Raw genomic sequence first — 21,892 nt, 5'->3', positions numbered from 1 at the left:
TGAGGTGTCATGGTTTCTCAAATGTCCCCTGATCAACACCCTTTGGGGTCCATGGTGGGGAGGGGGCGATTCAAACCCCTTTACCTCACCAGCTCCAGCCTCTTGTCACCTTGCTAGTTTTTCTCATCCTCTCCCCTCTGTCTAATCTCCCTCCCCAGCCCTCCACCCTGGGAGAACACGTAAATTGTCCTTTTTATCTAATACATAACGAATTCCAACTTTTCTCTAAAACCTCTAGGAGATTCGGCATCCAGGCCTTTAGATCTTACCTTCTATTCCCAACCTTAAGACTGATTTCAGTAGCAGCTGTTACCATAATAATACTCTATCTACCTAGCTGCAATGACTATTTTCAGATATGACCGCAGGTCAGTATAGTAACCCTTACCTAAGCCTCTCCCTACCACTATCCTCGTGGCCTTCCAAGGACGCCAGCCCAGGAACCAGGGATCCGTGTGCAATTCCAGGCATCTGCTGAGAACATGAGAATTGGTGATGTTCAGTGTCACCATGGCGGGTGGAGGGGAGCAAAGGTGAAGAAGAGTGGGGCGCTTACCCTGTGCCAGGCCCTGAGCCAAGCACTTCACCTGCATTACCTCATTCAGTCTTCACGAGGACCTAGAAGGTGGGGGACCAAAATGACCCCCGTTTCCCAGATATGGAAACCGAGGTTGGAAGAAGCCAGGTGTATCTGGGCCCCCAGCCCCTATGACCTCATCTGATCTGCCCCCCACCTCCCTAGCTCCAGATGAAACAGGGCCTCTTTCTGTCCCTCCATTCAAGTCCCCACCTCTGTCCCCACATGGGCTGGACTGCATTTGTGAAATCCATTTTTGGATCATTTTTACCCTCCAAACGGCTGGGTAACAGCGAGAGCCTAGAGTCCTGCTCTTCACGCTCCAAATTGAATTACATCCATCCGCCCCGGCGCCAGCGCTATTGTTCCCAGGGCCTTCCCAGCTTTAATTAGAATGTTTTTATTTTCCCTAGGAGAGGGAGGACAGCGGATCTCAGCTTCAGTAACCTTGCCAGGGGCTACAACCTGGAACTGCAGGGCTCAGGGGCCACCAGATGGTGCAGCCAGCAGGAAAGGGGGTACAGGGCTGCAATTCTGGGTTTGCAGGGGGCCCCCTCTGCCTTTTTCCACCCTCAGCCTGTCACCATGTTAAAAATGGTGACGAGGAAGCCCTGTAGGAAATGGCTTTGAAAAGGACACACGAGCGTGAACCAACACACACACACGCATACACGCGCGCGCACACACACACACACACACACACACAAAGGTGTGAGAGACAAGGGAGTTAATGCATCAGCATATAAACTGAAGTTCAAGTGCAGCAACATTGGAGGGACCTGCAGAGTTAGGCTGGGAGTCCAGCACAATGATTTTCACCCCGCAGTAGGAGAAAAGTAACATGGTGGTTAGGGACTGCCCAGCAGAAATCTGATGCATGCCTCATATGTAATTTTAAATTTTCTAGTAGCCACATTAAAAAAAAAAGTAGGCCCGGCACAGTGGCTCATGCCTGTAATCCCAGCACTTTGGGAGGCCAAGGCAAGAGGATTGCTCAAGACCAGAAGTTCAATACCAACCTGAACAACATAGTGAGACCCCATCTCTACCAAAATTAGAAAAATTAGCCGGGCATGGCTATGGGCACCTGTAGTCCCAGCTACTCGGGAGACTGAGGCAGGAGGATCGCTTGAGCCCAGGAGTTGGAGGCTGCAGTGAGCTATGATGATGCCACTGCACTCCAGCCTGGGCAGCAGAGCGAGACCCTGTGTCAAAAAAAAAAAAAAAAAAAAAGTAAAAAGAAACCAGTGAAATTAATTTTAGTAATATCTTTTCTTTGACCCAGTATGTCCAAATATTATCATGTCAACATGTAATAATCAATATGAAAAATGTATTGGTCACTTTGTCTGTTCATGAACTTTGGATACGTGTGATCCTACAGTATTTGCTCTTCCGTGTCTGGCTTCTTCCACTGAGCAAGATTTCCCTAAGATTCAGCGATGCTGTTGCATAGATCAGTGGTCCATTCCTTTTTACTGCTGAGTATTTCATCATATGGATACATAATTGTTTAAAATCCATTGTCTTGTTTGTGGACATTAAGGTTGTTGACTGTACAAGTCTTTTTGTACACGTATGTTTTCATTTCTCTTGGGTGAATACCTCCGAGTAGAATGGCTGGATCATATGGTAAGAATATATATCATTGTATTAGAAACTGGCAAACAGGCTTCCAAAGTGGTTGTACCATTTTCGTTTTGGCTTTAAGCCTCTGTTTTCTCTGCTGTAAAATGGGAATGATGCCCAGCCCTCTGCCATGGGGACATTGTGAGGGCATACCAGCATCATCAGATACTTGCATGTGAAGTGGCTTAGCTAGGATTATTGTCATTTGTATTTCCTCTCCTGGGCGTGTTCTGCACCGGTGGTTAGGGGGAGAAAGAGAGGCAAAGGGCTCAGTCCCGCGGGCGCCTGAAAGAAGCCGTCCTGGTGTCGTGGGCCCAGGGTGTCAACATTGAAGAGGGGGCTTTCATTTTACAAGTGACCTTCCTCCCTAGTCCTTGCAGGGATTTCATTTTCTCCTTGCTCTGTGAGGCAATTCAAATAACCGTGATTATTTGCACATTGCCTACACAAACTCCCCTGCCACCAGCCCGGAGAGGGATGGTCAGGTGTCCTTCTCGGGCTGGTGTAAACGTCCTCCCTGCCTGGTTTACCTTGGGAAGGAAGAGACGTTCTAAATGGAATTCACAGCCTTCTCCCTGTGTCCTGTAGAAGCGTCATTCTTTAGGCTGCTGTAACCAAGGCTCTGTCGCGACCTCAGCAGAAACAGCTGCTCCCTGGGGATCTGGATTCAGTTGTCAAAGTGGTGCCATGGTGAAGCTCTGCATGTCATTTCTAAGCCCTGAAGCCTGTGGTTTTGAAGGTGTCTCTGTGTTTGTGGAACTTCTTCTCGCTCTCTTTTTATATAGGTTTCAAAGGACTCAGTGGCTCAGAGTCACACAGACATTGGTTCCACTCCTGGCTCTGCCACGTACTGTCTGAGTGACCTTTAACAGGTCACTTCCCCTCTCTGAGCCTCGGTTTCTTCATGTAGAAAGCAGGGTTATTATTAATATTAATAATAGCAGCACTGTGGTCGACACCATAGTTGTCTTCCTTCCAGTAGCCATTCTGTCATTTCCTTCCCTGACTTTTAATCGGAGCGATGGTAACCTGGAGTAAAAACTTCATTTCCTAGTACTCCTTGCTACTGGAGGTAGTCATGTGACTACATTCTGGCCAGGGGATGTAAGCAGAAGTGTCACATGCAAATGCCTGGAAGGACCCTAAAAGAGAGGAGTGAGCCTTTCTTCATCCTTTCCTCCTTCCTGCTGGCGGGAATGCAGTTGTGATGCAGGAGCTCAAGTAGCTCTGTTGGACCACGAGGAGAAAGCCACATGCTGAGGATGGCAGAGCCTCAAGAAAGAAGGAGCTAGAGTCATTGACACATGTCCACATGTTCTCTGAACTTGTTTAACATTAGAGATAAACTTTTTTCTTCCTTAAGTTGCTGTTGTTTTGTTTCTTGTCCTTGCAACTCATCTCAATCCTAATTGGTACCTGTTGTTGGGAGGGATTCAATGACCTCATTCCCATAGACTTTAGCACAGTGCCTGGCACATAGTAATCACTCTGTATGTTCTAGATATTTGTATTGTTTTACAGGCAAGAGCACAAGAGAACTGTGTTTGGGCAATCTAGTGCTTCATTTCTGATTTGATTTAGGCAAGAGAAAGAAATTCTGAATGGGGCTCATTGAGCTGTGTGTGTGTGTGTATATGTGTGTGTCCCCAGGGCCTAGACTTTTACCAGAAGCTCATGGATGTGTTTGTGTGGGGTCTGTTTATTCTCAGGACTTTTGTCTGAGTGGGGCTGGCTCCATATCCTGAGGCACCTCCTCCTCTTTCTGCATCTGGAACCCCATCTCTGCTCTCTAATCGCCTGGTTTGGGTACCTGGCCTGGGAGCCCTGGGCTGTACTGTTATTCCTCAACTTTTCACCAGCACACAGAACACTCCACTGATGAAATTGGCCCAAATGATCCTTTACTGCCTTTTCTTGTCTAGGAATTAAGGCTCTACTGGCACAGCTCCCTAGAAGGCTGGGGAAGGGCAAGGAATTGGCCGCTCCAGCTCTGATTCCTTAAAAGAAGAAACCAGCACTGAAGTACCCATTGCAGTCCTCCCTCTGTGTCTGTGTCCTTGCTGTTCCCACCAGCTGAGGTCCTTCCCAGCCCCCATCCATGATAACAATATTGTTACATACTGACCCCTGTTCTGTGCTAGGCATGGGCTGAACTCCATGGCTAGTACTGTACCCATTTTACAGATGTGGAAGCAGAGGCTCAGTGAGGTCACAGGATCACACACTAGTCTGGAGTCAGGCTCCCTGGGCTCTGCTGGTAACCACGAACACTCCTACCTGAAATTGCCTTTTCCCTTTTGAGCCTTCTGCCGTGAACCATGTTGGAGTGGACGCTAAGGACTTACTCATGGACACCCCGAGAATACACATGCTGTCGTCGCCACGGGAGATGGAATCTCAGACATGGCTGGCCTCAGAATCCCTCTGTTCATTTGCACTAAACAAACATTTTCCTTCCAAACAGAAAAGCCTCTTGTTCCTTTTTGATTATGAAAGTAATCTGTGCTTGTCTAAAAAATGCAGATGGTACATAAAGGTGCAGAGAAAAGCAAGCACTTAACCATGCAGAGATGCAGTTATGAGACTGCGTGTGGAGCCCCCTGGCTGGGTGCACGGTAGACGGGGCTGACTGGCTCAACTCTGCTCCCAGGGAACTCCCTGGAACACCTGCTCACGGATCCTCCCAGCCTGTTTTTTACATGCAAAATCACAAGACATGCATTTTTTAAAGAATGAGGCCATCCTATAGAATTGTCACAGTTTTTCTCTTACTATCATCTAACAATGCCTTTCCAGTCGCTTCCCAGGAACTAGACTTTGCGGAGTGTCTATTCTGGAACATCTGAAAGCAAATGGCTTTGGGTTCCGACAGTTGACATATCTCCATGTTCTGGTAATCAATGAGCCTATGATAACTATAGTGGCATGATTGATTGATTGATTGACTGATTGCCTTTCATTTCTACCCCTGCATTTTGCTATACCACCAAGGGGGTGCTAATGTATTGCAGGCATGTGGTCTGAGCAATGGGCTTACAGTAGTTTCATAAAAAACCCTCTGCCAAACCTCTTTCTGTGGGTTCTGAGCCATGAATCTTGCTGTTGAATTCTTTTCTTCCTTCCCCATCCCTCCCAGCCCCCTGCCAACCTTTTAAAAAGCCTGATGAGTTGAACAACACATTTTCCTCAGCAGTTGCTGGTCTTTTATCAAAGCTGCCAGGCTTTTGCTAGCTTGCCATTTATATTTTAATGTAGGTGCTCAGTTTCCCTTGTTTGCTGTACGGGCCCTACTCTAATGGGAAAGTATATCTCGCTTTTATAGAATAGCTGCATACCTGGCTGCAGACTGGCTTTTCCCTAAACCATTCTCTCATACTGGATTCCATTTTTTAGTGTATACATGTATTGGTACAGTCAACAAATATTTATTGAGCACCTACTATGGTCCTGACAATGTGTTTGGCTGTAATAAAACATTGTCCTACCGAAACTTTCCATCACAGAAGATAGATACAGAACAACAAATTATATAAATAATAAGTTAAATTGCCACAAAGCCTTAATTATTAATAAAAAATGCTATAATAGCATATTACAAGGGGAACTGTGATTATATTATATTACATTATATATTACAATACATACATATGCACACAAAAATAAGTATGGAAGGAGACCTACCAAAATGTAAATGTTGATTTTCTTTGGATGATGGATGTATTGGATAGGATTCTTTCAATTGCAAGAGGCAGAAACTCATTTTAAACTTACGTAAGTAGGAAAGAGAATTTGTTGTCTCATGTATTGAGTTAAACCATATTGTCATTTTTCGATCAAAAATTGTCAAATGCTGACAATTGTGTATGGTTCCATTTAATAACTGAAAAGTTTAAGGGTTCTAGCTTCAGGTGTAGTTGGATCCAGGGACTCAGACAATATCAAAACCCTGTTTCTCCACATGCCTCAGTTCTCCTTCCTCTGTGGAGCTGGCTTCATTCTCAGGCAAGCTCTCCACAAACTAGGGAAAGAATGGCCACTATCTGCTCCCAGCCTCTTTGCAGCTTAGGGAAAGGGGGAAAAATGACCCTTTCCTGGTGATTCCAGTGGAAGTTCTGGGCAGGACTCTTATTGGCTGAGACTGGTCATGCACCTTGCCATGAGCCAATCACTGTGGCCAGGGCTGTGATGCTCTGATTGGCTACTTCTGGGTCTGCTCTTCCAACCCTATAAGCCAGGGGGCTGGAGTGAGCCCTTCCCTAATGGGTTGGGTGAAGAGTGGGGGATATATGGCTTCCCAGAGCAAAACTGCAAAATTTGAGTACTGTTGTTACTAGATGAAACAGGAAGAAATGGCTGCCTCGGGGAGATGTCTGGTGATTTTTCTCTTGTCTTTATTCATTTATTTATTTATTTATTTATTTATTTATTTATTTATTTATTTATTTATTTATTTTTGCCTCTCTGCATTTTCTAAATTTCTACAAATGGACATGAGTTGCTTGCATTTTTTTAAGTTATGAAAAAGAAACCCAAAGGTATTGAGAATGGAATTTGAACACGGATGTGGCCTGGCTTTATTCCAGGCTGATAATGGCTTTCTGTGTTATCCCTTCCAGGTACGATTTGCATTTTAACCAGAGTCAAAGTGCTGTGACTCCATGGAGAGTGTAATGACGGAATTCAGGGCACTGAGCAAGCCGACAAGGCCCCAGTCCATTGTCTGCCTTCGCCAGGGTCATATTGCCATGAAATTCAATTGGCCTCAAAGAGCTTTCCTGAGGATTAAATCAATGACCTGGGAAATGGCGTTCAGCTCCAAATCTCAGTTTCCCCACCTGCGAGATAGGAGTAATAACAGTGTAATTCTTGCCTTATGGAATGGCTGTGAGATTAGCAAGATAACACTGATAGGAGACTTAATCCTTAAACAATCCTCACCCAGTTCCTTCCCTCCCATGGGGCCCTCTTCCAGGCAGGCCATGTGGGGAAGCAATGACAGCGTGGGATTTGGGACTGAAAAAAGCTGAATTTAAAGCCAGCTCTGCCACCTGTTAGCTGTGTGGCCTCGGGCAGGACATATAACCTCATGCCCCTCAGTGTATCATTTAATAAAACAACTTGACCCTTAGTGGATGCTCAATAAATGTTTGCTCTCAGCCCATTTCCCAGTGGCTTTTGACCTGCTTCTATTTCAGAGGCATCAATAGAAATCACATGCATGTGTTTAGAGATGTCTTTTGTAAATATATTTACATGCATAATTGTGATCGTTACATAATGCAATGTGAGGATGGCAAATTCATGCAGTCAGCAAGTTCTTAGCCTGTGATTTTTAAAATGTTGATTTATTTTTTCCTATTTAAAGATCTAGCTATTCTAAGATGCTAAATTACCAAAGGTATTCATTTATAGAATTTCTTAACCGTGACTTGGGGCTGATATTTCACACCGTGATTTGTCAGTCCATCCATCCATCCATCCACCCACCCATTCACCTCTAATGGCTACTGTGTGGCAGGGCTGTGTTCTGGATGCTGGGCACACAGTGATAAATAAGACAAACATATTCCCTGATCTTTTGGAACTTACTCTGGATTCTTGGGAAGTGGGATATAACTGAAAAAGCTGAGGCTAAGCACTGCCATGTGGGGGTTCAGTTTGGTACCTGGGAGTGGGGCAGTCCTCTCCTGACATCAGGTGAGTGATCTGTAGAGTCTGACCCCTAATGCTGCTGAGCGGATCATGTCACAGCCGTCCTCCCAGCAGCCCGGAAGTTAGCCCAGCACGGCGGGGGGTGTCCTGCCTGGACTCCAGCCTTTGCTGTTTGCTGTGGAAGCTGCTCCCCATGGAGATCCTGCCCCTGGGTTCTGTGAACCGTTCAAGAAGGGTCAGCTAGCACAGGGTGAGGGTGTGGGTAGGATTTTAGATGGAAGATGTTGAACTTATTTTGCACCCCAAGTTTAAGACTGGGTTTATACCCTTTTTGAGTAATCCCCACCCTTCTTTGTTTGGTTTTAGTTAGTCTAAGTGGGTTTCTGTTACAGCCAAAATGTCCCCAACCTCAGCCCATGAACATTATTTTGCTTAATCCTTGTGACAACCCTATGAAGCTGGATCTATTACTGACAGCATTTGAGAGATGCAGATGGAGAAATAAATGCTCAAATAGGCGAAGTGGCTTGTCCTGGGTCACAGAGTTAGAAAGCCTCAGAGCTGAGATTTGTACCCACAGTTCTAAGCTGGTCTTGAAGCCAAAAGCAGGGGAGGACATTCTTTGAAGTGTAAATGGCATGTGCAAGGGCTCAGGGGGGCAGACAGAAAGAGAAGTTCTGCAGTTCTGCTTGGGGAGGAGAAACAGGAGACGAGATGGGGTCTGATTCCTGCTCTCCTCCAACACATCAAGCCCTTCTTTGCTAGAGAACACAGTTGAAAGAAAGTTACTCTGCACAGCTCATAGTAGAATCATCAGGAACACTCCCTGTCCCCTGCTGTGCCTCCATCCGTGGTGACTGCTCTGGTGACAGCCTGGACTGGAGCCTTTTTCTGCAAATAGATTACATCATTACCACAAGAGAGACTTGAGTTGTTAGGATGACAGTTTTATGGCCCATAGACCCCCCATGACTGGAACCATCTGGACTTTTAAAAGGTTGGTAATTGCACCACCATAAACAATCCTCTGCCAGTGTGCTGAGATTTACAACCAGGGTGAGGCAGTGAGTTCTGACAGGGGATTCAGGGTCATAAAGTTTTAGGCAGGGAGATTTGCTGTGTGACTTCATGCAGATGTCTCCCCTTCTCTGTGCTTCACTTTTCCTCCTTAATGAACCTGGTTTACCCAATGCACGTGAAGACTTGGAACTAGACATTGTAAAGATGTTCTTTGTCAAACACCACCCCAAGTCCCTTCTCTCATGATCCTAGGGATTTCCACCCATTTGCCACCCCTGAATTATGGAAGCATTGGCTCACAAATGGCTGAGACATGCGGTGCATGCCCAGAGTGACAAGGACGCTCATAGCAGAGCCCCATCTTGGAGGCTCTAAGTGGTCTGTGCAAGGGGAAGACAAGGCTACAGAAATGCCGATGCACACCAAGAGTGTGAATAAAATATTCATTCTTGACACTTATGTCCTTGTATCAAACAAATTCCCTTCTAGAAATTCATCCTAAGGTAAAATTGGACAAGCAATTATATACATATACACACATACATATATGTGTGTGTGTGTACATATATAAATATATACACATTTTTTTCATTATGGAGTCACTTCTAATAGTGAAAACTTGAAAATAACCCAAATGTCCAACCAATGAGACTGACTGAGTCAATTACACACTAGCCTCTCACTGGAATAGGTGCATCTATTTTAGTTATGACTTTTCTAGTCATAAAAATGATAAGGCTATTTCTATTTTGAAAAGTAAAATAAATGCTATCGGAAAACTAACCTCACATTCACAGGATTGTCTCTTATTTTACTCCATCCCTGTGTTTTTTCCCACACAGTAGGTCCTTCTTGCTTAGTTTCCTGGATCTCAGTTTGCACAGAAATCACAAATCTTTCCTACGGCTCCTAGCCTAGCTAGAACTAAGTGCTCTGTTTTCTCAACTGCTCTCTTCTGTTGTTTTTCATTGTCTGCCTCGTATTAAGATGATATGTACCTATGACTTACATCACTTCCTGGACTTGGAGCTTTTTGAGGGCTAGATTTACGTCTGATTTATCTCTAATCCTCAGGAAGGAATTAAGTAATGCCTGGTAAATTTTCCAGCACGAGAAATGTATTTATATGAGGCACTGAAGCCAATTTCTATGCCAAACATGTCAGCTTCCCTCTGGGTCATGTTGCCTTGTACTCACTCCGTGTCCTTATCACTTTTGCTCGCTCAGGGCAGATACCCGTCTAGTACATGGTCTTATGCTGGAGCAAATTGTCACTGTGGTGGTCTCAAGTACAGAGAATAGGGGTAAGAGCTTAGAGGTGTTTGTGCTAAGTGGGAAAATCCCCTCTATGTCTGCCTTGATGAAATTCTTAAGTCTACATTGAGGAGTCTCCTCCTATTCCCACTCCCACTCCCAAAGTCCCAAGCACCAGAGAAAGCCAAAGAATATTTCAGAGAAGCAAATGTGGCATCTCAGGACCAGCGAGGCTTTGTTCCCTGGTCCCTGGTTGGAAAAGCAGGCAGAGGTACAAGGCACCTCCTATAGGCTAGGGGCAGTATTACAGGGGAGAGTGGTGACTTATCTCTTCAAACACCATAATTAATTCTTAATGAACATAATTCCTAAATCCATTCCTGCATTCTTTTCAGTTGCTAATCACTTTTCCCCTAATGATTAGAAAAGCAATATACATTTTCGCTGTGGAAACTTAAGAAAACACAAATAAGTAAAAAGAAGACATTAAAAAAAATTATAACCCCATCACCCAGAAAGAACATTCTACTTAATTTTCTCTGCATGTTTAGGTACACAGAAATATTTATATTTTATGTAACCAAAATTCCCCACATTTTATATAGTCTTTACTTTATTTTTATTCATTTGAAATGTATTATGAACGTCTTTTCATGTCATCAGGTATCTGTCAACACATTGTTTTTAATGCCTGGATGGTATTTTTCTGCAGCTGTGAGGAACCCCCAGAGCTCTGTGTGTTCCAGATAGGATGCCCTACTCTCTGCCTGGCAAGAGTGAGGAGGGCACCTCAGGACTCTGCATACTCCTTATAAAACTCTCACCCCTTCCTCCTTATCTTCCCCCTTCAAATCCTCACAGCTTCACTACTGCTCTCTGCCTTGAGACTCTCCGAAATAATTGTGTCTTTTATCACTTTTCATGTTAGCCACCACAAAGTAGCCAGGACTCCTTGAGCTTCGCTAATCCCCAAAGGACTCTATAGGCAATGAAGCAAACCACCCCACCAACCACACTGGCATTGCCTAATGTCCTCCTCTGATTTATTTTCTTCATATTGCTATCACCATCAGAATATAGGTATGTGTGTATATACATGCAAGTGTGTATGCATATATGTGTGTGTGTGTGTCTTCAATCACTGGGTTGTAAACTATATAAGGTATATAGGATCCCTGAGGGCAGGAATTTTTGTCTGTTTCATTGAGTTATGATCTCCAGTTCCTAAAACAGTGCTTAGCACATGGTAAGCACACATTAAATATCTGTTGAATGGTTAGATTATTTCACTATAATAAAAAATGCTGCCATAAACATCCTCATAGAAAATCTTTGTAGTCATTTATTTATTTTTATTTTTTTTATTTCAGAATATTAATATTATGGGGGTACACATGGTTTGGTTACATAAATTGCATTTGCACCACCTGAGTCATAGCTATAAGCATGCCCGTCTCCCTAGGATGATTCCCTTTTGATAAACTTCCAGAAGTGGAATTTGGTCAAAGATAGAAGACAGGCACCCTTTTTTCTTTTTCCTCTTTTCTTTTTTTTTTTTTTGGCACTTGGTCCATAGATGAGCAAACTGCAACATACAGCATAAAGAGGCCTATTTCTTCGCACCCTCAGCAGTATAAAATAATAGCACTTGAAACCATCATCACCCATTTTGGGGGAAAGCAAAACCATAGGGAGAATAAAATGAACTGTAGATGCTGGGGATTAGGGAGAGGGAAGAGAGATAATTAGGTGGAGCAAAGGATTTTAAAGGGAGTAACAGTATTCTGCATCATACTGTAATGGTGGATTTCAAACATGCGTTTGTCAAAACCCATAGAACTCTCCAGCATAAAGAGTAAACCTTAATCAGTGCAATTAAAAATACTCATTTAGGAAGTCAGGATCCCAGGAAGAAATGCAGACTATAACAAGGAATCTAAATGCTTTGCAAATATATGAAACAATCACACTGAAGGAGGTGGGGGCCGCGGTTGCTGGTATAACACTGGAAATAAATGGAGTCTGTAAGACTAAAGCCAAAAGGACCTGCACACTTTCAGAGCTGTACTCTGGTTGATAAAGTTGTTTCCCACAGGGGTACAGGTTAACAATTCTGATATGCTGTACATGTATACTGGAATTGAGGAATTAAGTGAATGCATGACAGCTGGTAAGAGCCAGGTTCCTCACTGTTGGAGTGGGAGTTCACAAATATGCAAGGGGAGGAGGCTAGATGACCCATGTGGTAATAGATTAGAGCTGGGGACATCAGTATGAACTCATGTTTAGCTTCATATGGATTAGCCTAATGTGGATAGCTTAGCCTAATGTGGTATTGTTGTAGTCATAGCTAACTGATACAATCTCACTGAATTGTCACAGCCTTATGAAGTATTATTTATTTGTTTTCCATTTTATAAATATCCGTTTTACAGAAGAAGACATGGAGGCTCAGAGAGACTAAATAATTCACCCGAATTATTTTTAAAAATAATTAGACAAATCCTAGCAGAGGGACATTCTACAAAATGCCTGACCAATATTTAATTTAATTTAATCACAGAGTCACAGCCAGGCTTTGAGCCCACATCTGTCTGACTCCAGAACACCCTAACCACCATGCTACACCATGAAGTACCAAGTGTTGATGCTGGTAGTGGCAGGGCCAGAGGGAAGAGATCTTGGCAGCTAGCTAGGTTTCCAACGACAGCTTTTATATTCTGGGCTTTAAGTTAATGATGACAATATTCCAAAGAGGGGTACCACACAGTCAAACTGTGTAGGAAGTCCCCAGGTGGTTGGTGTGAGAAATGCTTGCAAGGGCACCAAACTTCCGGAGGTCACTCCAGACTCTGCCAAGAACAACAAAATGCGTTCTCTGGAGTCATGGCTAGAAGAAACGTAATTGTCAAGGACTAGAAGGCAGCAGAATCCTATTATCATAATTTAATGTTGAGCCTCCAAAAACTTGAGCCAGAAAAGAGAACCTTCTCTCCCCAGAGTGCTCAAACAGATCCAGGCTGTAGGCACTCCCCACCCCCACCTGCTCACCAGTACCTGCTTCTGCAGCATTGAGCTCTAGGACCTGGGATGTCAATACCCCAAGATGTGGGGGCTCATAGCCACCAGTACCTGCCTGCTTAGGGCTTGACCTCAAGGAATTGAGGTGAAATCCAAAGAATCTGGACTCAAGGGACTGGGCTTGACCTCTAACTTGGCTGCTTGGTCCTGTGCAACCTTGGGCAAGTCAACTCACCTCTCTGGTCCTTGGTTTATTCATGCCAAAAAAAAAAAAAAACCCAAAACACACAAACAAAAACACACGTAGTCCTTGCTCTGCTGACCTCACAGAATTTTCCAGGGGATGAATAATAGTGCTGATGGCTAACAGTGACTACACACTCTCTACCGGCCAGCACATCTTGTTTAATACTCACAACAATCTTTGTGGGCATCTGCTCATATTATCCTCATTTTGTGGATGGAAAAACAGATCCAGCAAGATGCTGCTGCTTATCTGAGGTCACCCGGCTTGAAAGATTAAGTCTGGATTTAAAGCCCATCCCAGTCACCAGAGACGATATTACTAACCACATTCCAATGTGATGCTGGACATAGTAGAGAACACTGTGAGGAGCTTCAGACTCCTGGGGAAGAAATTCAACTCAGAGCAGGCGGGGAAGCTGGATGTGGGGGCATGGCCGGTGGCTGGGGGTTGGTACCGATCGCAGGGTGGGCATGCATGCCGAGGGGGTTCGGAGAAGCAAGATGGAGGAGGGTGGAGAGAGAAAGAAGCTTGACTGGAGAAGGCTGGCAGAGATGGGGAGAGAGAGATGCATGGTGGCTGCCAGAGGAAATACCAATCTTGGGGAGACAGAGACATCGGAAGGGGCTTTTAGGACGCTCAGCTTCAGATATGGTTTGTAATCTCCATTCTCTGGGTCCCCCAAACCCTCCGTAAAATCTGTGGTTTTTTGTCAGTGCCTTCGGAAATGCATACAGGTTTGGTTTGGGATCTGAGTGACAGATGATGACGTGGACACTGCCTGAGAAGCAGCTTGGCCCTTGGGGCCTCATCCCTTCTCCTTCCCCAGCCTTCTCGGCATGCACCTGCCTCGGGGCCCAAGGCTGTCCCAGGGAGCTCCTGCAGCTTCCAGGAGCTCTGGCTCTGGGGACACTGAGGACAACAAACTTTTATGGGCATAAGATGTGCAAGGTGTAGGAATCTAGCTGGATCTCAGCAGAGGTAGCTTCTTGGATGTATGTGAGTGATTTAAATCGAGGCAGAATCATCCTTCTCCCTCCTTCCCTTCCTTTCTACCTTCTTTTTTCTGTTGCTTTCTCTCATTCCCCCCTTTTCTCCCTCTCTCCTCCACCTGCCCTTGTTGCTCATCCAGCCCTCCCTCCATCTTTCAGCACTGACCTTTTAACCACTCTATGCCAGGTGCTGTGCCCTGCCCGGGATGCAGGGACAAGTGGTATAGACGTCCTTTCTTCTCGCTCCCGTTTCTTATGTACCCATTGACCGCTAGGCTGGAGATTTTCACCGTCCCTGGACCCCAAGTGTCCAAATCCAGTGGGGAGACAGGCATACGAACCAATCCCCAAAATACTCCCCTCTCCCGGTTCAGCTCTCCTAGACACCCAGGCCCTCGTGAGGTTTCTTTCATCTTCTCATTTAGTAAAATGCAGGTTTTCCCTTCTCCCTGCTGGAGTCAGTTTGGAAGCATCTTTTCCATGTTGCTACACAACCTTCATCCTTATGACTTTAATAGCAGCATAATATGCCGCTAAGTAACCTAATTTACATAACTGGTCCCCTATTGTTGGACATTAGGTAGCTTCTTGGTAAAAGTATAAACGTTTTAGAGCCTGCCCTTTCGGAGGGCTCCTGAGTCCAATTTAAATGGGAGGATGGAGGCACCGCGTAGAGGGTTTGTGTCTCCCTGCCCCTGTCCTGCCCCCGTCACCGCTGTGACTATTCAGCGTGGCTTCGGGAATGCACCTGAAGACACCTGCCTGCCCCTCTTCTCGCACCCATCACATTGCCTTAGAACCCTCTGTGGAAGCGTCATCTCCCCCACCTGACTGTGACCTTTCAATGGCCTTGTCATCTCTATGTTCCCAGTGCCTGGCACAGGGAAGCCCCTCAGAAATGAAGGGAGGGAGGAGGGAAGGAGACAAAAGAAAGGAAGACTAGAGCTGGGCACTGCTCATTAATAGGGCCTGCAGTTGCTGAGGGGCATTAGTGACTGAACATGTTGACAGTGTGTAATTTATTAGCCTGAACTGTGCAAATTATACCTTCCCCCCAGGACTTGCCCACAATGAGAACAGAGTTTATACTGGGGCTCTGAATAAATACGCAGAGAAACAAAAACCTCGTGAACTTTTTAAAGAGCTTATTGGAATTGGTGGGCGGGGCGGGGGGCGCTGGCATTCTGAGTACAGAAGGATCCAGTGGATCTGCATTCATTGCTCTTTATCCTCTTTAATCTTTTTAATCCTCTTGCTTCCCAGTATTAATCTGTGCTCCCTCCGCCCCGAACTCCCCTCCCCTGTGGACCATCAGGAGAACAATACCCACCCGTGGGGCCCCTCCTGCATCTCCCATCCCACTAGTGAGGAATTGGGGTGCCCAGCCCCCAGCGAAGGTTGGGTCCTGGAGCCCCAGAGATGCCGAGACCCTGTCCTCTGCCTGCACCTGTTTGGGGTGAGATTAGAGGTGTTGGGACCCATAACACTGAGACACTCGGAGTCCTCTTGAAAAAAAAGCTTCCTGGCTCTGAATGACACCTGAGCTTATCAGCCCCCAAATGTCAGCCTTGCCGAAAGTTAAGCGGTTTACAAGGTCTTGCTGAGAAATTCCATGTACGAGAAGCTAATAGAAGGTCAGCATTTTCCATTTTGATTTTTTTTTCTCCTTCCTGCTGCCCAGGGTCTCAGTGATGCTGTCTTACTCTGGCATTTTGAAGACGTTCTCACACATTCTGGCAAGGTAGCTAAGCACTTGATGTGATTTTTCTCCTCCCCATAAGCCTGTGAAATGAGAGCTGTTATTATTTCCATTCTACGCATGAGAAAATTGAACCCTGAACAGAGAGGGGTCCCTTGCCCAAAGTCATGCACGGTAGCTGAGAGAGTTGGGCTCTGGACTCACATCTGTCCAAATCCAGAGCCCACGCTTTGATGTACTGTGAATTTGTCCTCCACTTAGCAAGGCAAGAATGCTTCCTCCCCTGCCCCAGGTCACCCTTTGTAGTGACAATTAGAATTGATGGAAATAAACAGCCTGGGATCCAAGTTGAAGAACTGGGACCCTGACGGTGGACATTCCATTGCTGGTTTCCTCTAATTTCCTTGGGCAAGAGGTCAGCAAACCCCAATCCAAATCCAGCCCATTGCCAGCATGCTCATTCATTTACATATTATATGGTCTGTGGCTGCTTCACGCTACAACAGCACAGTTGAGTAGTGTAACAGACACCATATGGCCCACAAAGCCTACAATATTTACTCTCTAGCCCTTAGACAAAAATTTTTCTGGCCCCTAGAAGCTAGGGTAATCATCCTCTATTATCCCAGAATCTGTAATAGATGACAATAGTGACAGCAATATGAGTAGGTCACGTTTCTCGTGTGCTATGAGCCAGATGCTGTGCTAGTTCCTTTCTGTGGATTGTCTCATGGAATCCTCCAAGAACACTGCCCGGCAGGTGCTCAGAGAGGTGAGCAATTTCCCCGTAGTCACCGAGTTAGAACATACCGGATCTGGGACTCAAACCTGGAGCTGACTAACAAATAAATTACAAAATGCCCTACATTCTAAAGGGCATAATTTTTACATAGATTGTCCAACCAGTGCCTGGCATTTGTGCTACCTTTTGCATTTGTGCTGGGAAGTGAGACAAAATGAGCAAGGGACAATCTGTCCTTGGAAAACCTGTGGGCTTGTGGGAAAGTCAGGCCTCCGTGTGGACCAGTGGCGAGATGGCTGTCATAGAAGACAAAGAGCCCAGAGGAAGGAGTGGGGAAGGGGCCTCCAAGGTGACTCTTGAGTTGGGTCTTTAATGAGGAAGAGAAATTTAATAATTGCAATGGGAGAGAGAGAGAGAGAGAGAGAGGAGAGAGAGAGAGAAAGAATCCCAGGCCTCAGGAACAAGTTAAGCAAATTCTTGGAGTATAAACAATTTTCACATGCCTGAGTTTAGGGTGAGTGAGGGGCAGAAGGGGGCAAAGGGTTGACAAAAATAACAAGAGGGTTTTGTTTGGAGTCAGATGTGAGGCTGAGAACTTCGAAATGTATTTCCTTCCCTTATCCAGAAAGAGCCTCAGGTTTCTCATGCCGTCGCATTTCCTTCTGGTAGGCAGTAGGCGTCCAATAAATGCTTCTAAGAACAGAATGGCTGCCCCCACAGTACAGAGCGAGCCTCCTCTTGGCTTCACCTGCAGGATGCTCACACAGCTATGGCCATCGAGACCTGTCCAGGTGACAGGGACCCATCCACCTGGGACCACTTCCAGGCCTTCCGAAGAGTTTCGAGTGCAGGTTCAGCTCCCACGGTCTCTGGACAGGGGCATTCCAGAAAAGGCTCCTACTTCCCTGCCTGTGCTCTGATGGCAGAGCAGTGTCTATGCTCTGAAGTAATTACACTTTAATTCCTTTTTTTTTAAGGCTAGTCAAGTGAAGCAGTGGGATTGGAGAAGAAACAAAGAAATCTGTAACTGGTTGTGATCAATTAGTTCTAAGCACCACTGCACTCAGACCAGCCCACGCTTGTATTCTTGATCATTCACTTGAGTGGAGCAGAAAAGAGCAGGCAGAACACAGCTCTGTAGCTTTCTGATTGTGTGACTTTGGACAAGTCCTCTGATTTCACAGAGCCTCAGTGTTCTCATCTCTAAAATGGGGGTGACGATTCCTGTCTCATGAGGTCATTAGGACAGCAAGCGTAGCCTGCCACATTGTAAGTGTTGGCTATTATTGTTAGTATGACGTGGGGCCGGATTTAGACATGTCAGCTTTTACTGCAATAATGAAATAATGCCAAAAATCTCTGTGCTTTACCAAAGCCAACATTCATGTCTGTCTGTCTGTATGTATGTACGTATCTTATAGTTCTGTGGATCAGCTGGGGATGGCTCTGTGGGTTAGATTTGGCCCTGCTCCCCTTGTCTTTCATTCTGGGACCAGGGCCACCCAGGACATGTCCCCTTCTAAAAACAGGGGACAGAAATCTCAAGAAGTTCATGTGAAGAGGCAGGCACCATTTAAGGCTTGAGCTCAGAACTGGGCCATGGTTACTTCAATGTGTCTAAACATTTGCTATTGGCTAAAACAAGTTGCATGGTCCAGCCCAGTATCAACGGGGCTAGGAAGATACACTGCACCCACAGTGAACTATACTAAGGTTGGACAAGGAAGGAAGAATTGTGAGCAAATGGTGCCACTACCACAATTGCCAAAACTTACACATAGCATGACTGTGGGCCATACGATCCCATCATCCACTCAGCGTTGCCTTCTATGTTTCCCAAGGTTTAGCAGGTCATCCAGACCCCACCTTACAGATAGATAAACCAAGGTTTGAGCCCCTTCCTGTGGTTTGTCTTAGTGGTAGGGAAGGTGCCACAAGGATGCTGTATCTCTTATTGCAGTGGGGTTCTGATCAGTGGCCTCCAGCATGAATTCCCGCAGGGAGCCTAATTTACTGCTGGAATGTGAAGGCTGCCACCCTCCCCACCCCACTGGGTTTTCTGCAAGATGTTCTTTGAAGAGAGGCTTCTGCTGCTTAAAAAAAAAAAAATACTTGAAAACCCTCTAAATAGATCCCTACATTCCTTCCATTTATTCAGTGGTTAACAGCATAAGCTTTGGAGCTCAACCTACCCAGATTTGAGTGATGACTCTACCATTTACTATTTGTGTTAACTCAGGCAAGCAGGTAACTTCCCGGACCACAGTTTTCACATCTGCCAGCCTGTTCATAAGAGTATCCTTTCCCCTCATCTCTACCAGCAGGAGGTGTTATAACTCTTTTTAATTTTTGCCAGTTCAATGGGTGTAGAATGACGTTTCGTTGTTACTTTACTTTGCATTCCCCTAACTTCTCGAGACTTGGAGCATCTTTTCCTATGTTTGTTTGTTAGCCATTTGGATTTCTTGCATAAATTCCTATTCTTGGCTCATTTTCTATTGGGCCATTTGTCATTTTTCTGCTTAATTTGTGAGAACTCTTTGATGTCCCATAGACATTATCCTAATATAGCATGAATTTTATCTTTTGCCTGCATTATAATTTTTCCTAGAACCATCTTTATTCTTTTTTAATCTCATAATAATGGTATCCCCTGCACTGACATGTGAGGATTAAATGGCCTAATGCGTGTAAGCACTGAGCAGAAATCCTGATCTGTAGTTCAATAAATTATTTCTATTATTTACAAGCTTTGAGTGTGGGTACATGGTTCTAGAGTTATTTGAACGTGTGTGCTGATGGAGTTAGTTAAAATTATAGGGCCAGGCAAGGAGGTTCTTGTGATCTGTAATATGAACTCCCAGGAGAAGGGGGAGAAGAATGTGCCTTGTGTCTGTTCAGTGGGGAGGGTGGGCAGGAGAGCTTGTCAGCAGAGTTGATTCTAATGTGTGTGTGTGACTGATGAACTGTGGAATTGACAGGGCTCCATTATTCACTCTGTGATAGGAAAAAGTATACTCATGCTTGGGAGATCATTAGCCATGAGGATACCCAATAAATCAGAAAAATAACTGAGGTGGTGCCCATGAGTCAGCTCCACCGCCAAGCCCTGCCCGGAATATTCCTCTTGCCAGAACCAGACTCCACCAAACATGGGTCAGAGTCCAAGGCTCCTCTCCGGGCAGTCTGCTGGAATACACCAGCATGAACTGTCTCAAAGTTCTGTCAGTTACTTACTGCTACCGTAATGCTGTGTTACAAACCACCTCAGTACCATTAAGCCATAAGCACTCATTGATCACATGGCTGAGTGGTCAGCTGGGCAGCTCTGCTGATCTTGGCTGGGTTTGCTCGCACATCTGGGGGCAGCCGGCTATCAACTGGGATGACTGGGTTCTTCTCCATGTATCTCTCATCCTCCATGAGGAAGCTTGGCCATGGACTTGGCGACAACCAATTTTCAAGCCTCTTCTTGGGTCATATTTGCTAAAATCCTTTTGAGCAAAGCATGTCATGTGGTTGAGCCAAGTCAGAGAGGGGGAGTGCTACAGTCCCACGGCCAAGGATACGTACACAGGGACGCATGAAGAATTGGGGCCATCATTGCAGTCTGCCACAGTGGTTCGGCATAGAAGTTATGATTACAGGTTATGGAAACAGAAAGACCTGAATGTTGGTGTCTCTTGCTACTGGGAGTTGCACACCTCCCTCCGTTCCTTCCCTAGGTGCCTACACCAAAGTGTTTTCCCCACAAATCTTTGCTCTCAGCTAGCTGCCACAGTCAGAGATTTCTTTTCTGTGTTGCCTTCCAACGCTAACGCCCTCTCTCTCTTTCAAGGATATTTACATTAAAAGATCTTTATTGCCTTTTCTGGTTACAAGGGAATACATGCTGGTTACATGATGCTCAAGTAATACAGTTCATCATGACCCAGCTCGGCAATGCCTCTCTGAGTGGGAACTTCCTCCCATTGATATATTCTTACAGAATTTTTCTGTCCCTGTTTGAGATCTCTTCATCAAGCATAGGGTCAAGCTTTATGCAACTTGCTTTTTTCACTTAACAATAACAACAACAATAACAACAACACAATGTGGGTATCTTTCCATGCAGGACATTGTCAGTAGTTTGTGCATCAGAATTACCTGCAGAGGAGAATATTAAAATAGATTCCTGGGTCTCATTCTGAAAGAGTCAGTGTTCAAAGATCTGAGGGGAGGCTCAGGAATCTTTGTTTTAGATCCACACTATTTGTATTTTAACAGGGTCTCCTTACCTGGTGCTACTTTTAGGTGCCAGTGGTAGGAAAAAAAACTACCCAAGGAAAGTAGTGATTAATGGAGGGGTTCTGGGCACTGTCACAGCCAGTAGAGGAGACAGCTGTGGCCAAATCATATCACCTGAGGAGGTGAGAAAGAGCCTGCATTGACTTTCACCTTCAATTTCTTTGGAACCTGTCCGGGTATGGCCCCTAAGTAACCAAGTAACCACCTGGGTTCAGGAATTCCCAACTGTGTGTCCTTGGGCAAGCGACTTCACCTCTCTGAGCCTTCCATAAACAGCAGCCGCCCTTCCGCCATGAAACAGGGAGAGCAGGGACTCACCGGGCAGTCTGGGGAAAGCCAGGGAGCCCCGAGGAGAGCAGCAGCCACACCAGGTGTCTTGACGAGTTAATTACGGAAAATTAGGACAAGTCAGATTTCCGCCTCCAGGAATCTCATATTAAGGGCTGGATGATATGCGGGATTTTAATCATTCTCCAGGGGCTGGTGACAAGGAAGGCTCTTCCTGCTGGGACCAATAAGTAGGGGAGCCAATCAAAATGTGCAGATACGGCTGAGGGAGAGGCTGAGGGAGAGCTTGAGAGAGGGCCAGGGCCCTTTCTGGAGATCTGCTGGCTGGGGACTCTTCTCAGGCGAGTCCCGAGAGGGGCAGTCGGGGTATCCTGACTTCAGAGTTATGTGTGGTAGATGCAGAAGGGGCTGTGATTCTCTACCCTTCTCTGTGTCCACTCCCTTTCCTGTGTGACTCTGCAGCCCTGCCCATTAGGAAGTAGAGGCT

This window comes from Lemur catta, chromosome 21, assembly GCF_020740605.2.
Source record: "Lemur catta isolate mLemCat1 chromosome 21, mLemCat1.pri, whole genome shotgun sequence".
NCBI classification, from domain to species: Eukaryota; Metazoa; Chordata; class Mammalia; order Primates; family Lemuridae; genus Lemur; species Lemur catta.
Note: the sequence above shows the minus strand (reverse complement) of the source record.